This window comes from Wolffia australiana, chromosome 6 (genome assembly GCF_029677425.1).
Source record: "Wolffia australiana isolate 7733 chromosome 6, ASM2967742v1".
Lineage (NCBI taxonomy): Eukaryota > Viridiplantae > Streptophyta > Magnoliopsida > Alismatales > Araceae > Wolffia > Wolffia australiana.
Genome location: NC_135840.1, coordinates 2,603,516 through 2,621,490, shown reverse-complemented (window position 1 = coordinate 2,621,490; position 17,975 = coordinate 2,603,516). Strand labels below are relative to the sequence as shown.

The 17,975-nt window shown below is 39.4% G+C and overlaps 1 pseudogene across 1 annotated transcript; it reads right to left on the bottom strand.

Annotated features, from left to right (window-relative positions):
- Positions 1–7,282: 7,282 nt before the first annotated feature.
- On the bottom strand, positions 7,283–17,975 carry LOC144704357 (uncharacterized; annotated as a pseudogene). The gene is made up of 5 exons (XR_013581800.1): positions 16,062–17,975; positions 15,500–15,628; positions 15,198–15,362; positions 7,637–7,936; positions 7,283–7,549 (listed from the first exon to the last, which is right to left on the bottom strand). The product of XR_013581800.1 is annotated as an uncharacterized LOC144704357 (transcript).

The following is a 17,975-nucleotide window of genomic DNA, read 5'->3' as shown; positions in this document are numbered from 1 at the left end:
TGTGTGTATGAGAACTATGTCCATCATATAAACTTGGAACACTGATTGTATCTATTGTTCCAAAATCAGATTGATCATCCTCATAATCTTATATCTGGGTATAATGTAACTTCTACCAAATATCTGGGTGTGGATATTTTAGTACCCCATACGGGCATTTATGCTAAGGTGTGTTGTGATAGTGTGAGTTACATTGGTAGTTAGTTATTGGTTGGTGGGATGTTGTTTTAGTATGATATAGGTTTTCATTCAAGGGATACCTTCTTTCTTGGGATGGTTTACTTAAGTTTGTAAAATTTCAACAGATTTGTAGATTATGTCCTACCATTTTTCAGTTTTTACACTAAGAGGATAGCGGTCCACTATCACCTTTTGCTTAATATTTTCTGTGCTACCATTTTTAACTAAGACATAGTTTGGGATAGATTGGAAATATCAATTTGAACAAATGCACGTGCATGTCTTGGTCTAGAGAATTGACTTACACCCTCATCTGCCATTATAAAGGTACTGAGCAAGGATATAATAGATGTGAAAGGGCCAGGATTAAACAGTTGTGGACATAGACCTGGTAGACCTACTCACACATGAATTTTTTTAGCTTCCTTTTCTAAGAAATACCACTGATTTTCATCAAAAAGATCTCATTGTATGGTCCCCTAAATACGACTGATTTTCATCCAGGCTTTTCTAAAATAATCTCCATCCTCAAATCTAATCATGACATGTCTGTCATCTAAAGCCGTGACATCTACTAGTTTATGAAAAAGTTTGAGATTGGCGAAAGCCTGTTGAATAGAATACACTTCCGGTCTTCCATAAGTACTTACCAATCAGGACCCTTTCAAAAGGTCTTGCCATCTCTCCTATTTTTTTATCTGAGAAACTTATCATCTTTTGACCTTCGTATGATGGTTATGGTCAAAATAATACCTTAGTTGTGAAATTTGGGATCATAGGAGTTGTACGTATTCTTGGTTATTATTGATCCAGTTTGACACTCGTGAGTTTTTAGCAGTGTTTCTTTGTAAATGTGTATTTTCTTTTTGGCTTAAGTGTGTTTCTTTCCCACTTCCAGATTATTCATTATTGGCATCATGGATTCAAAACCTAAATCAGATAACTGCTCAGAAGAGAGCTCATTTCTCTTTATTTTATAATTCAGTTTTCTGCCTTTTTTCCTTCCTACATTTTCTAGCTATTTTTTTAGTGTTAAAATGAATGATTTTTCTTCAAGAAAACTTTGTTATATTTTCTATGTGCACTTTTTCCATTTTTGGGTTGTTTTTTTTTAAAATATTATTTTCTGTGTTTTCCTCAAGTTTTGTTCATTCTTCCTTTGAATACTTTCTTCCTGCAACTCGAGGGCATGTGGATTTGCTTCTATCCTCTATGTCATGAATCTATCCCACCAAGATTGGTTCCCTGAAGTAATCTTGGTTTTTGGAAAATTATCAGTTATCTCTAAAATGGGGCTAGCAAACATTTACCTGTGTTGGGTACATCCTGAATCTCACGTTTCATCATGGCCCATAATATATCTTTCCATTCAATCTTAACCATTTTCCACTCATTGATCCAATTAAATCATATATCTATTTCCCCCTATTTTGTTATGCCATAGATTCCACCCATTGTTTTCCATTATTGCGACATGGTTGTTAGTAACTCGCTAAATTCATTCCAAGAAGTTGTCAGTTTCTTCCATTTTCATGTTTCCAATCCAGTCCCATGGCTTGAGCAAAGTTGGGTCAGCTCTTCGAAATACATAAATTAGTGATTCATTTTTGTCTATGCTGCAGTTCATAATGTGCAAAAAGTTTTTGAATAGGGCTATTATGTATCTGCATATCTGATTCTACTTCCAAGAGCTTGGGTAATCGACACATTTTTAGAAAGACTAAAAATTTACTCAATTCAAGACCTCTATCCAATGGAAATGATAGAAGCTCAAGCTTGACTTCTAGATGAGCATATTGTGATTGATTTACATCTAACTAATTTTTGGATAATGATTTGAGGTGAGTGGCAGATATGGGGGAGATCTAGGCATTGATTTCCATTACAGCCATTTTTCTCTTTAGTTTTTAATTTCTATGTTTTTTTACTATTTTAGTCGGCCTAAAAGTTTAATCACTATCTAGGAAGATATATATAGGTAAGTACACTATATACTTAGGACTAGTTTCTTTTTAAAGTTATGTTTTTGTGACTAGCATGAGTGTTAGGCAATGTTTCGTTGGGTCTGGTTTAGAGTTTTTAATTGAACTGCAAAAAGCAATTGATTACATACATTTTTAGTACCTTAATCTAACCATATTTGTTTAATTGCATTAAAATTTGTTAGATATGCATGTTATCCAAATTAAAATGATTAAAACTATTTTTGCAATGATGTCCCAAATTTTCTGTATTTTTTACGTATTTTGGAGATTTTTTAAACATCAAATTATGAAAGAATATAATTTTCTGAGTCAAAATACAATTTCTCTGGAGCCGTTTGACATTAAATTCGAAAAGATATGATTTTTCTATGTATTTATTTGTTTATATTTTTGGGCCTTTATTTAATTTAATATGAATTTTAGAACATTTTTAGGTTTTTTATTTTCGCAATGCCACGTGTCGCTGTTTGATTTGTGAACACTGAGCAACCATGATTAAGGATAATGATTGGTGACAGCCAATCATTAACCTAAACCATAATGGCATTGCGATTAGCGATGACATAGTGACATTTAATGATAACCTATTTCCTTCTTACTCTTTCTGACGTAGGGTGAAGTGGCCCCATAAAAAAGGATGAATTTTCTTTGCAATAAATGCAATGCGTGGACCGAGGAAAAAATGAATAATAAAATTACTTTTTCTCTCTTCTCTAACGCAGCTTGTAAAAAATAATGGCGCTAGGTGAGATGTCATGCAACTTGTGGCGCCACGTGTACACGTGGCGCACATGTCCAAGTGGTGCCTAGTTGGTGCTCTCTCGTTGGGCAATCCAAGGGAGGACGCTGACGTGGCATGCACTGACCCATCGCCATGTAAGCTGAAACCTAGTTATTTGAATAGTATATTTAAATACTATTATAATGTTATTATTTTATTTTGTCTTTTTCGCAGGGTGACACGTGGTGTGACGAGAGCTGTCGATCACAGATGACGAGAAGGAATTTTAACCAATAATTGCATTAAATGCTATGATGAGACAAAACTTTAACCAAACAACGTGATGGGATCAACGAGGGCAAGTATAGAGAAATCTTTTGAAATCAACGGCTAGGAATCATCTAGCTTCCAAGCTTGATATCCGCGAATCCAGAACTACGATTGAGCTCAAATTTTAAGGGTAGCTTTGTCTTTACGTCCTCTATCCATCCATATAGATGGATATATAAATTGAGCTCCCAATTATAATAAAAAACATCTTTAAGCTCACTTCCTCCTAGAGAGGCAGCTTGAAAGAAAGTGAAGTTTTGAAGGTCCATCAAGGGTGTCTTGGTGTCTCTAATGCTTGGAGAGGTTCAACATAGAAGTGGGGAGGTTCATCAGCATCATGAATACACCTTGATCCAAACGGAATATAGGGATCTAAGATTAGCTGCTTGCCTTACATCGAGTCTTCTTCAACACACTTAGGTAGTTCAACTATCATCATCCCTATCTAGCATCAACATCAAGCACTTCCATCCATCATCAACACTCACCTTCATCTATTTTCATTCGCATCTATCATCACCTATCATCTATTTCACGTGTCCCCTACACCGTTATAATCTGGCCACCTATCTCTCCCATATTGTTTAAGAAAATATACATCACCACTTCCCTTGTTTTAATCATCATTCTCATTCTCACTACCCCTATCACCGCAGCTTACACATCATCTTCATCCTTTCTCATTTATGCATACATTGGTATTCTATGAAACCCTAAGTTAGTAAACCCTAATGATTATATCCAAAAACAATTACTTCTTATCCTCTCATTTCACACCACCATTCACGTCTGCCTTGATCCTCTCGTCTTACTCAACGATCCACTACTAATACTAGCCCAATACTCATCCATCTTCTTAAACTACTACTAATTCTATTGCGATTACTATCATCATTCATTCACTACCTCGTATACTATAGATAACTCTCCTTATCTTCTCGACTTTGCCCTATCAAGAGAGTTCCTTTCCTAATATCAGTTCCCTGTGGATATGTCCTTTAGTTGTCACTAGCTAACATAATTATTTTATGAGTATAGGTTTATAAATATTATTGATGAAACTCAATTTCACAATGATGTAAATGTACCTTAATTTTGAGTTTATCAACAATCACAAAGCATTTAAAACCAGAATAAAATGGAAAACAAAACTCTCTAAGTAACTATTCATGTCTGACATTTAAATTCAGCCAACATTTAAATCAGCACTACAAACTTAATCTTGACGTGTTTAGACATACCTTGGAGAATACCTTATGGTTTTGCTTCCAATGATATGTAGATGATTCCCAACTTCTAGATGATATGGCGAAAAGAAAATGTTGTCTGCAATCCTTAAAATTTGATTGCTCGCTGGGAAGAAGAAGAAGCCAATCTATCTAATAATATGATGAATAAAACCCAACACCATGGAGTCATATGATATATTTGTAGAAGCCAATTTTACAAAAGGATGAACCATCGCTACCAGATTTATGGCAATGTTGTGCTTCAATAGAAACACATACTTTGATAGTTTTGTCACCATTCAGTTGATGACAGCCACACGCAAAACCTGTGACTCTTCTTTTGATTATCCAACATGATAAGTGATCTCTGAAAGTAACCATCAATCAACATTACAGCACCTACAACCAACAGATAGGCAAATTCCCATCCTAGTAGATTAGCTTGTGACTTCTGCAGATGGATTTTTTAACTTCTGTTAAATTTGGTCAGATTTAGTTGTACCCTAACCGTGTTTGTGTGAATGCCCCCCAAGAAAATCACTCGGAAATAGGGCTGAACAAAGGTGCCTAAAAAATAAAAACTTGTTGAAGCTTTGTCTTCATCCACCCCCAAAGTCATCCACGGATTGACAGTGCTTGGCCCCTGAAGGCTTCTTTATTCTCTCCCCCAAAACCGTAGCATTGCTGACCATAAAGATCTAATAAATTTGTTGTTGCCCTTTTCTCTAGTCTTCTTTTCCACCATGTTTTTATTTAGATGAAATTCTATGATCCACGTTTCACCTTTGGTGCTTAAACTAACATATCTTCTTAATTCCTACACCAAATAGTATGATTTTCCAACCCATGGATTCGTAACACAATTATCATCAACTATTATGTTCAAACAAATTAAATCAATTTCTAGAGGTTGATCTTTCCCAATTCTTAGTCAACCGCCCAATCCCTCCGCGTCCAAGTTCAAAGACCTGTAACATTTTCAAAAATCAACCCAAAGATGTGTTTCCAAGTTCTATGGATTCATATGGACGTTATAAAGTAGTTAAAAGTTGAACAATATCTCATAATCAACCTAAAACTTATATTACATATTTCAAAACTTATCACAAGGGTCGAGAACATGCAAAATTGAGATGTCGGCTTTCTTTCCTCTGAATCTTGAATCACCCAGCAAACAAAAATATGATTCCAAATCTGCTGGACTCCCAATCGATGTTAGAAACCAATAGCCTTTAGAATAAATGCTAAAAAACTGCTTGAAAATTGCTTCAGGGAATGAAAGATCTCTTTTGCTTTTGGATTGTGATCTATAGAGAGCAAGGAGGAAGAATTTGAAACTAGGGTTGAAAACTGTATGCCATTTGGCCTTCAGTTACAACCAGTCAATTAAATGATTGAGGACCAATTGTGCTTTATCACAACCCCTATTAAGCCATGCCTTAGCTTGAACTTTCATTTGAGTACATATGAAAGTATTTTATTAAAATGTGCTTACGGCTTAATCTTCACATTTTCTTCATGATTTATCGGATTGATGAGAGAAAACGTGGAGGCATTTTTCAAAGGGTTTCGCCAATTTACGAATTCTTAGAATTTTCTGAGCACATTTTTTTGGTGTTTTGTATTCAGAATTTTGGCCTTTGGGTGTCCTAGCAAAACACATAGATACGTGAGGAATTTTCAGAGAATCCATTCCTGCCTCTGAAGGTGCATTTTATCTCAAATTTAAAGAAAATAATCAAGTGTGACAATATGATGAAGATTTAATCCTGCAGAACCAGCATATAAAGAATAAAAAGAAGAGAAAAATGAGATCATTGAGTTTCCTTTCTTAGTGAAGAGAGGCTAGAGCAAAGGACGAAAATGGCATCACCCCAACTTCAATGACTAATTGGTTTTGAATTTCTGTTTGAATTTTTAGTTTGAGTCATCAGTATCATTTGACATTACTACTTTTTTTTAAAAAAAAATGTATTCATACTAATTGCATGTGGAAAAATATTAGGAGAAGATCATTGAAAGAAGTAAGAAGATAAGAATATGATAAAGATATTGGAAGTTATTCTAACAAAAATAACTATGTTAAAGGTACCCCAAGTTTACTAATATTTGAGCAAGTTCTGAGTGTACATTACTGAGAGTTTAAAGTGGACTGTTATGGGAAATGGAAAGTAAGATATATAAATTTGGATTGTCCTCGAGAATAAGGTAACAGTTTTGACAATAAAAAAAGTAATCAATTTTTTTTTGCCTTTTTCTTGTTTTTTTGTGTGCAAAGATCGACATCACGTGGTGTTCTGTTATTTTTTCATGTCAATAAATTTTTTAGGTATATAAGAGCATCACCCAATGAGATTCATGAGGATACTTTGTTTATGAACCAGATGTAAAGTCACCTGAAACATAAACTCACTACGTGCCATCCGTTTGTGAGGGATATTAACCTCATTTTTCCAACAGATTTTCAAAGGTAGACTCTTTGTTAAGCCATCCCCAACTACCTTTCAGGGGTAATTTTGTCTTTTCATTCAAGAGTAGTTTCCCTTTAAATGCCTGCTGATCACCTTGAAGGGTGACAATCAAGAACTGGCTTCCAAAGGGTGTTAAGGCTTTGATCTGGGCATGTAACTATAGTTGATTTGTTTTTTATTTCTGTCTCTCTCACCCTACCTTTCCAAGATCATTATGGAGACCTATTCAGGATTGCTATCACCTTTCTCCCAGTTCACCTTAAACTCCATTGACTAAATCCGTCTCATACAGTCCTCGTCAAGTTTCATGATCATTTTTCAAAGTTTACAGGATGCAGTTTGAGATGTGGGGTTTACCAACTCATGGATCCGTTTATGAAAATACATACATAAATGTTGAACTTACCAGAGGCATGGCGAGACATAATGTATCGCCGAATTACTGATTATGATGTACATGATCAGATATAAAAGCCATTTTCTTAAAAAGGCTCAGTACTTGATCAAACCATCGTTCTTCAGCCAGGAAAGCATCTCCCTTAGTCCCTGGTCCAAGCTTCTAGGGGTGTAACCCAGCTCAGTTTTTGCCTTCTGACAGGAATATTCCCAGTTCCTAGATAACAGAGCTACAGTCTGTAAATAAAAAAGAAGTCAACTACTTATCAAGTCAAACCCAAAAAAGTCAAAGTTCATCGCTTTAGAAAGGTAAGGTCAACATACAGGGTAGCTAATGATTGGAGGGCTTCCACATACATGGGCAAAGGCAACTAAAATCCACTTGTATGTGTATAACAGCCAAAGTGGTATGCGCAGAAAAGGGCGGCTTGTTTGAGTTATGATTGCAGCCAAATCAAAAATGTTATCCGGTGATGCATTCTCCCCGGTGAGAAGGTACCTCTCGCCGAGTTGGCCCCTGTGCATGGCTGCCACGTGTCCTTCTGCTACGTCATCAACATGGCAAAATGATATCTTCCCACCGCCCAAATAGCACGGGATGGGACCATTGAACCTTAGAATCATCTGCGATTAAACTGGTTAATGATGAAGATATAATTAATTTCTTGTGAAAAAACTCTGACATATAGATAAGCCTAATGTAGGTAATCCCCAGATATCATGCATGTGTTTGGGACTTGATGTGCTTTTACTTGCAGATGATATGATGAATCCAAAGGATAGTCTCAGAAAAGACGCCACAGTCCCAAGGATTAAAAAAATTACTACCAAGAAAAGTGTAACCAGTGGGTGTGCCATTTGAAAGAATTTTTTTAGACCTGCGTCCAAAAATCATGTCAATGGGAATAACATGGAGAAGAAAGTTTTAATTTATCCTTAGGAACCAGCCAGATCATGATCATGCATGTGTGGGCACCAACATTATTATACTCTTATACTGTTCTAAAATTAAGAAGAGATATTGTATGACAGTAGTTTACATCAGGAAAGTAATTTTCCAAAAACCATGAAGTTTTTGAACCCATCGGTAGTTTGATGACAAAAACCCCCACCAAAGTGGGGAAAGACACTTTTGCCAATTTGGCATCACCTCCCTAAGCGGGTTGCAACTAGGGGAAAGAAAATTAAAAATGGATGACGTGCAAGGGATGTGGCACCTCAGATGATGTGAACATGCCCTCTAGCATGCTAGTTTTTGCTGTCATGGCCCATTTGATAAAATACCCAGCTTTATGACTTGCCTGCCTATTGGAGTGGCTTTTTTTGCTGAAGCAGCTTCTCTGCTAGTGTGACTTCTCAGCTGATATGGCTTCGTCGCTTACACAGAGTAACCAGCCTCATGAATCTGTTGACCAGGCGATGTGGTTGAGTGTTGCCACTGCTGCTGTACTGCTGTCGGTGTCATGACACTGCTGCCGATGCGGCTCTGCAGCCGCACAGCTATGAGATGCAACTATGCAATCCTCACCGTGGTCAAACTTTCTGTCAACTTCATGCTCCATGGCATAGTGACCGCCGCAGACCTATCCAGAGTCAAACCTTTGTCAATTGAGGACCTGGCTGCAGTCAGCATCTGCAGTCAACATTGAGTTTGCCACGGTCACAACCATTGCCGAGGTCCTCCACAGTCAAGAACTGTGGTCAATGCACTATTCAACTTTGCAATCAATGCAGCAGCCAAGACCTGATCAATCTCAAGATCCTTTACCACTGTCTTGCGGCCCTGCCTCTAGAAGTGAGATCCGTAACAAACTGATAAGTATTTTAGCAAAGCGTGCCAGAGGAAACGATTCAGAAGAGCGGGAACTGTTAGAACAGACAAAAGCTGAAGCGTCAGATCGAGATGATATATAACAAGCAAAGGGGCAAAGAGGGAAGGAGGAATGTTGGCTTGGTTGACCTAACCCTAGTTCGTGAGACAAGGGGGGAGAGAGGAAGAGCAGAATAGAAAACAGAACAACTTCTTAACCCTAATGTTTTCCCGTGTACCCTTTTTAATAAGGGGTACACGGATTGGGTACAGTTAATAGGCTCATTACTTATTACACAGGTGGGGCCCACTACTCATTAAGTAATACAAAACAAAATAAAAGAAAGAAGACTTCTCCAGTTAACACCCCCCCTCAAGCTGGTAGGTAGATACTGCTAACACCCAGCTTGGAGATGAGCTTCTGGAATATGCTCCCAGAAACACTTTTGGTGAGTAGATCTGCCACTTGATTTGCTGTAGATACATACTCTAGCTTGATTTGTTTCTGATCGATCTTCTCCCTGACGAAGTGTCAGTTGATTTCAACATGTTTTGTTCCATCGTGCTGGACTAGATTGTGGGCAATATTAATTGCTGATTGACTGTCATAGTAGAGTGTAGTCACAGAATCTGTAGAGTTCCTCAGCACTTTAAGGTCCTCAAGAATAATCCGGAGCCATATACCTTCGCAGATGCCTTGGGCAAGGGCCCTGAATTCAGCTTCAGCACTAGATAATGCACCCACTGGTTCTTTCTTACTCTTCCACGTGACTAGATTTCCTCCAAGAAATGTGCAATATGCTGTTGTTGACCAACGATCAGTGATAGATCCTCCATAGTCCAAGTCCGTATTAACTTCTACATTGAGGCCATTACACCTCTTGTACAACAAGCCATGTCCGGCTGTACCCTTTAGATACGATAGTACTCTGTAAGAAGCTTGCATATGTGGCTCACGGGGACTATGCATAAATTGACAAAGGAGCCCAACTGCAAAAGCAATGTCTGGCCTGGTATGACTAAGATAAATTAGTCTTCCAATCAACCTCTGATACCTCTCCTTATTGACCTGAGCAGATTCTTCACACACACCCAACTTAATATTTGGCTCCAGTGGTGTGGCAGTTGGCTTGCAATCGCCCATTCGTATTTCTTGTAAAAGATCTAAGATATATTTTTGCTGGGAGATGAAGATCTCTGCCTTTGAGTGTGCAACTTCAATGCCCAAGAAATATCTCAGAGGTCCCAGCGACTTAATATCAAACACTTCAGCCAACCACACCCCAAGCAACTTGATTTCATCTTCATCATTTCCAGTAATAATGATATCATTTACATATACAAGAAGAACTGCAACCTTCCCAGCAGAAGACTGCTTAACAAACAGAGTATGATCACCATGGCTTTGTGAATATCACATATTCTTTAGACTTTGAGAAAATTTACCAAACCACGCCCTTCGAGACTCTTTGAGACCATACAGTGTCTTCTTTAGCCTGCATACCTTAGAACTACGTATGTTAGAATAATATCCAGGAGTTAATTGCATGTAAATCTCTTCATCCAAATCTCCATGTAGAAAGGCATTCTAAACATCATACTGATGCAATTGCCATCCCAGACTTGCTGATACAGCAATCAGTATACGGACCGTATTCAACTTGTCTACCGGGACAAAAGTTTCATTATAATCGATTCCATAACATTGTGTATACCCTTTGGCCACTAGTCGGGCTTTGTACCTTTCAACAGACCCATCTGCTTTATACTTCACCGTATATACCCATCGACATCCAACAGGTTTCTTTCCCTTTGGTAGATCAACAATGTCCCACATACCATTCTTCTTGAGAGCTTCCATCTCAATATTCATTGCTTCTACCCAGTTGTCATGTGCCAAGGCTTCTTGGACATTCTTCCAAATAGTGATGGAAGCAACCTTTGTGGGGAACGTCTGAAACTCAATAAAAGTACGTTCATACGTCACAAAGTGTGATAAGGGGTATTTTACCCCTTGAGTACATGTCCTCTTTCCTTTTCTGAGTGCAATAGGCCATCCACCACCGTCATCCTGATATGGTATTGTTGCTTCTTCTGCTTCTTCTGCTTCTTCAATTGAACATTCTTCTTCTTGGGGTGGCCCTTCTTCATTCTGTAAAACTCCTATGGATTTTTTCTGATAATTCTCTTTGCCTCTGTCTGATCTAACTTCTGCTACAGATTCAATATTACCAGTAATAATGTCAATCGGATCCATGACAACTGCTGACTGGTTAGGTGCTAGTGGTGCATAGTTCCTGTAATCTGTGCTGACGATCTCGGCCAACTCATCTGCAGGGAACACAGCTTGGACATCTTCTGCCGTTTCACCAATGAAAAGGGCTTTATTCTCATCAAATGTGACCTCTTCTGATACATAAAATTTCCATGTCTTGGGATCATAGCATTTGTATCCCTTCTTTGCTTGTGAGTACCCAATGAATACACACTTAACTACTCTTGGACTAAATTTATCAGCAGGATTATGTACATGAACAAATGTTGTGCAGACAAATACTCTAGGTTTTAACTTAGTCCGCAAATCAATATGAGGAAAGAATTTAGAAAGTACCTCAACTGGACTGTTATAATTTAGTAATCTTGATGGTAATCAGTTAATTAAGTGTACGGCAGTCAGTATTGCCTCACCCCAGTAGAGCTTGGGAACATGCTGGTGTAATAGGTGCGTTCGAGCTGTATTCACCACATGACCAATCTTCCTTTCTGCAACCCCATTTTGTTGTGGTGTATACACACACGACGATTCATGTACAATTCCATGTTCCAGAAAGAAAGAAGACAAGGTAGCATTAAAAAAATCTGTCGCATTATCTGATCAAAATTTCCGTATGCACACATCACACTGGGTCTTTACTCGGATGCAGAAGTCCTTGACTACTTTCACCACTTCTGCATCAACAAGTATGAGGAACCATATTGCCCCTGTTAATGACATGTACAGTCATCAACAAGTATGAGGAACCATATTGCCCCTGTTAATGACGTAACAGGTGACGGTCTTCACACATCACAATGCACCAAAGAAAAGGGAACCCAACTTTTTTCACCATTCCCATTATAGGACACTCACTTATATTTGGCACATTGACAAGAGTCACACAAAATTTTAGAAATTTCAAGGTCCTTTGCAAAAGTAGGAAACATTTTTTCCATTAAAACAAAAGCTGGATGTCCCAAACGGAAATGTAAGAGTTTGAAGTCTTCAAGTCGATGGCTTCTCTTCTCTTTAGGCTTCCATGTATCCACCATCATCCCAGCCTTCCAAGCATCCTTGACGTAGATCAACCCATTACGCTCCTCAAAGGGTGAAATCTTCTAGTTCCTTACCTTGTCGTACACAAAACACCCAGTAGGATCAAAGATTAGTGTACACCCAATATCCCAAGCTAGGCGTTGGGGTGAAATTAATTGAGCCTGGAGACTAGGCCCGTGGAGAACATTTTTAATAGTTCCCACATTCTCTAATTTGACATTACCCAGGCCTGCGACTTGCAGTGCTTCTCCACCTGCACTGAATACTTTCTTAACTCCAACACAAGGGGAGTATGTATAGAACTTGGCATGATAAGGCGTCATATGCTCAGTTGCTCCAGAATCAAGAATCCAATCTTGATAAATATGGTTTTCTGGATAAAGAGGATCAGATGGAGCCATTTCTGAAACCAGATGATCGCTCAGCTCCCGCCCAATGAGAGTAAGCTCTACTACTTGACCCCACTGCGCAAAATCTCTCCTATTATATCGGAGTGGCTCAGCAACCAGTGGAATCATGGAGGGAAGAAGGCTGTGAGGCTCCCCTGGGTCTCTGCCTTCATGAGTCCCACTCGCCGCCATAGATGTTGCCTCACTAGCCATCTTCTGACACACTAACAGGTCGATGATATTACCAGAATTAACAAAGACTTGCTATTCTGCTTGGCAGACAAACTGGGCCACACCAGAAAAAAAAAATCGGAACAGGCAATCACAGTTACAATGCCTGGATGTCTAGCACGGACAGACAAAAACACTTCTTCGGATTCAAAGGCGAATGGAAATCCCAGCCAGCCTATTTTCCTTCAAAATCCAACTGGTTGGAAGTGCCAAGGACCCACAAAATACCAAGAAAAGTTGAGACAAATCAAGCACAATCACAATGCCTGGAAACTCAGCAAGAACGGACAAAAACACCTTCTTCAGATTCCAGTCAAGAGAAATACAAGCCAACCTGTGTTAGATGCGCTAAAAACCCAAGAAGCCACGTCACCACGTAATCTCCGCCGAGTAACTCCAGGACACCCCAAGCACAATGCCAATGCTCTTCTCTTCCACCCACACCCACAGATCTGAAGCCACGTCACTGCTCTGATACCATGTTGGCTTGGTTGACCTAACCCAAAGTCGTGAGACAAGGAGAGAGAGGAAGAGCAGAACAAAAAACAGAACAACTTCTTAACCCAAATGTTTTCCCATGTACTCTTTTTAATAAGGGGCACACAGATTGGGTACAGTTAATAGGCCCATTACTTATTACACAGGAGGGGCCCACTACTCATTAAGTAATACAAAACAAAATAAAAGAAAGAAGACTTCTCCAGTTAACAGGAAGGAATTTCATTCATCTCTGAACCCTGTGCGGGCGAGGGAGCTGGAGCAGTCGGAGGAGCTAACCCGACGGCCAGTTGTGGGAGAGTTCCTGGGAGCTCTCTAACTCTATCTTTCTTCTTTTCTTCGATCTATCTATCAAGACATTGTGTTCTTCCCTTTTATTTCCTTCTAAGTCGAAGCAACTCTCGTCGGTGGGTGATTCGATATATGGGGAAGCTTTGGAACTTCCTGTTCAGCATATCACAAACCTTAGAGAGAGAGAGAGATTCCTCTCCAAGAATATACAACGGAGATCAGCATTTATGGTTATCACGCCAATCAACTCCCATAGTCAGGACACAATCTACATTGAGGCCAAACCTGCAGCCCTTGCCACGATCAACTTGGCCCTTGCTTTTACCCCCATTGTCCCACAGGGTTTGGTGTCAATAATGATGATAACAATGACAAATAAACAATGAAGATGAAAGTAGTCATTATTATCGTCACTGTCATCAGTCGGTTGATGATGAATCATTCTCATCTCCATCAGGTTTCCAAGAGCCCTCATCACAGAAATCTACTTACATGGATTGATAGGCTGTGTGAGTAGAGGAAAAGTGTAAGAGACAGAGAAAGATGCAAAATTGTGATGGTAGAACAGGGTGACGTGGTCCCTGACGCCGCTCTAGGAGTCTGGCAATGTGAAGAACACAAGTACCAAACCCCAGTTTACAGAACAGGTTTGAAGATAAGTTTGATCACATTAAACGAGGCAACAAAGGAAGGTTTGCCAGGCACTCATGCCAGCTCTGAAATTCAACAGGTAGAGGCTTTAAGTCCAGAAGGCGGGAAACGTATGATATGATTTGAGAATTCAATTCAAGAGCAGTTGCTGAGTGGCGAAAGGCCAGAGTGTGGGATCTCACCTGCGGGTTAGAGGGGGAGAGTTTGACCTCAGATTCTTCAGTTTCACTTATCTTTCTCTTCCACCATTCCATCCATCTTGGAATCATCTATATCCTCCTTTCCGAACCATTTTCTGGAGAACTGGTAGTTCACTGAGATAAAATTATTACTTTGATCTCATCTCCTGAAATCTGTAACCATCTCCTGCTTGCTACGACTGTTTTGCTACAAACATTGTATCAGTTCCCTATGCGTATAGAGTAGGACAACCTAAGACGCATCACATAAAAACCCTTTTCTTCGACAGTCACCATTTCTGTTATTCTCACCCATCCGTTTCCAAACTAATATAAAACATTTAATCATGTTTTCATCATTGTCATCGTTGATGATGACGAATTCAACCGACAGATCACAATGAAAAATGAATCAATAGCTTAAAATACAACTCAGGAAGACATTGTACAATATCATAATTAGAATAGACAAATTCTTATCATTAAGGAAAAAATCCATGAATGGTGGAATAATAAAACTTACCATCCGTGAAAGAACATTGCCAGAGGAGAGTTTTCCACAGCCATAGATCAATCCCGGGTACAAGAGAATGATTGGAATCCCTTCTGATGCAGCCTGTAGCGCAATTCGGTCGGGCACTGCCTTCGACTCTTCGTACTCAGTGCAGAAGAACTTCTCATGATGCACCTGCCATTAAATAGTTTTTTCCATGGTCAACACTACCTTATAAAACTCTAATTTAACTGGAGTATTTCAAACTAATTTTCTTACCACATTATCGAATTAGAAATAAAATTTTGAAATTTTGAGCTAGGGAATATCACCTAAGTCTCATCCGCCACACGGCCTTCAGAAGGACCCAGCGCAACCATAGAAGACGTGTAAATTATTTTCTGCACGCTTGGTGATTCTTTATAAGCTTGCAAGACGTTCTTCAGACCCTCTACATTTACCTGGTTAAATGATTAAGTTAGTTCCTAAGCAGGAATAATTGCGTTTAAACTAATGCTTGTACAAGAGACCAGGAAATAGATTACGATAAAGATTTAGAGGGAACAATGCCCTCCAGTATTTCATGGTATGAAATAATTCAAGCAATAACATTTTAACTTGGCCTCAAAACTCATTCCAATTCGAAAATAGTTGCATATAGGTTTTTCTTAACTGCAATTCGGAATTAAGTGCAAGCTAGTTTCCCATAATTGTGAAACCACTGAATTGATAAATCTGAGAAATTCGAGATGCGATTAATCAAGCTTTCAACGAAATTTATCAGGTTGAAGAATAGTGCAGCCAATTGAATGATGTTCAAAGAAGAGATTAAGCTGTTCATTAAACTGGGAATTGAAGAGATGATTAGGAACGAAAACGGCATGAAGAACAAACAGTGAAGAATTGGGAAGGGTCGGGGAGCCACGGTTCAACTAGAGCAGCAGCGTGGAAGATGACGTCGCAGCCGGCGAAGGCGAGAAGGAGAGAAGGGTATTCGGTGACGTCGCCGTAGACGAGTTCGAGGAGTCTGCCATTGTCTTCTGGGGAGCTCGGGATTTGGCTCACATCGCTGGTCCGGCGAACAAAGGCTCGAACTTGGTGGCCGTCGTTGAGCAGCGCCCTGCACAAGCTCCCCCCCAAGTACCCAGATGCCCCCGTCACCACCACCTTCATCTCTCTCTCTCTCTCTCTCTCTCTCTCTCTCTCTCTCTCTCTCTCTCTCTCTCTCTCTCTCTCTCTCTCTCTCTCTCTCTCTCTCTCTCTCTCTCTCTCTCTCTCTCTCTCTCTCTCTCTCTCTCTGTTTTTCACTCTGTCTCAACTTCTCTCTCTCTCTCTCTCTGTTTTTCACTCTGTCTCAACTTCTCTCTCTCTCTCTTTCTCTGTTTTTCACTCTGTCTCAACCTCTCTCTCTCTCTTTCTCTGTTTTTCACCGTCTCAACCTCTCTCTCTCTTAATCTCTGTATCTCTATCGGTCTCTCTCTCTCCGTCTCGCTCGCTCTCCATCTCTCTCTCTCTCTTTATCTCTGTATCTCTATCCTTCTCTCTCTCCGTCTCGCTCGCTCTCCATCTCTCTCTCTCTCTTTATCTCTGTATCTCTATCCTTCTCTCTCTCTCTTTATCTCTGTATCTATCTGTCTCAACTTCTCTCTCTCTCTCCTTGTCGTTGACGACTCGTTGTTTGATTGTTTCTCTCTCTTGCCCCCTCTCCTTACATCTCACTCAAAAGTAACGTTCTCTATAGCTTGCTCAGTGGGGAGCGGGACGCGGGATGCGGACGGGACGAAGTTTTCATCCCGGGATGAAGTTTTTGTCCCGTCAAGCGGTCCGGACGAAATCCCGGTCGAAATTTCGTCCGGGGTATCCCGGACGAGACGATTTTTCGTCCCGTAGGACGGAAAGTTTCTTTCGTCCGGGGTTCGGACGGTGGACGACCGACCTGGACGATGAATTTTTTTTTTAATTATGAGAATGACTTTGAAATAATTCTGGAGATATGAACATAGATCGGTAGAGATGTACATAAATAGGTAGGATATCAGATAGAAAGATCGCTACATAATCTGACAGAAAGATCGATAGATATGTACATACATAGATAGATAGATAGATAGAAAATCAGATAGATAGCTAGCTAGATAGATCGACTGTTACATAGATAGATAGCTACATATATAGATAGATCGGTAGATATGTACATAGATAGATAGGATATCAGATAGAAAGATCGCTAAATAATCTGACAGATAGATCGATAGATACGTACATAGATAGATAGATAGATAGAAAATCAGATAGATAGATAGCTAGATAGATAGCTACCAAGATCGACTGTTAGATAGATAGATAGCTAGATATATAGAAAGAAAGATCGACAGATAGATACATAGATAGATCAAATATTAGATAGAAAGATCTATAGAAAATCCGATAGAAATACCAATAGATACGTAGATACATAGATAGATAGATAGATAGGTAGATAGAAAGCTACATCGAAAGTTTGATAGATGGCTACATCGACAGATAGATAGATAGAAAGATCTTCAGATAGATACATAGATAGATAGAACATTAGATAGAAAGATCGATAGAAAAATCCGCCAGAAAGATCGACAGATACGTACCTTGCCGGCGGCGCGCTTTCGCTTCTCTGTCACGAGCTCGCTCGTGGTTGAAGACGATGACACCGATTTGGAAGAGAGAAAGAAGACCAGGAGTCCAGCGTTCCGAAGTTCCGATGATACTCCAACTCTCCAAGAGAAGAATCGTGCTCCCGCCGATTCGCTTTCAAAGGACTAGGGCTGGCGC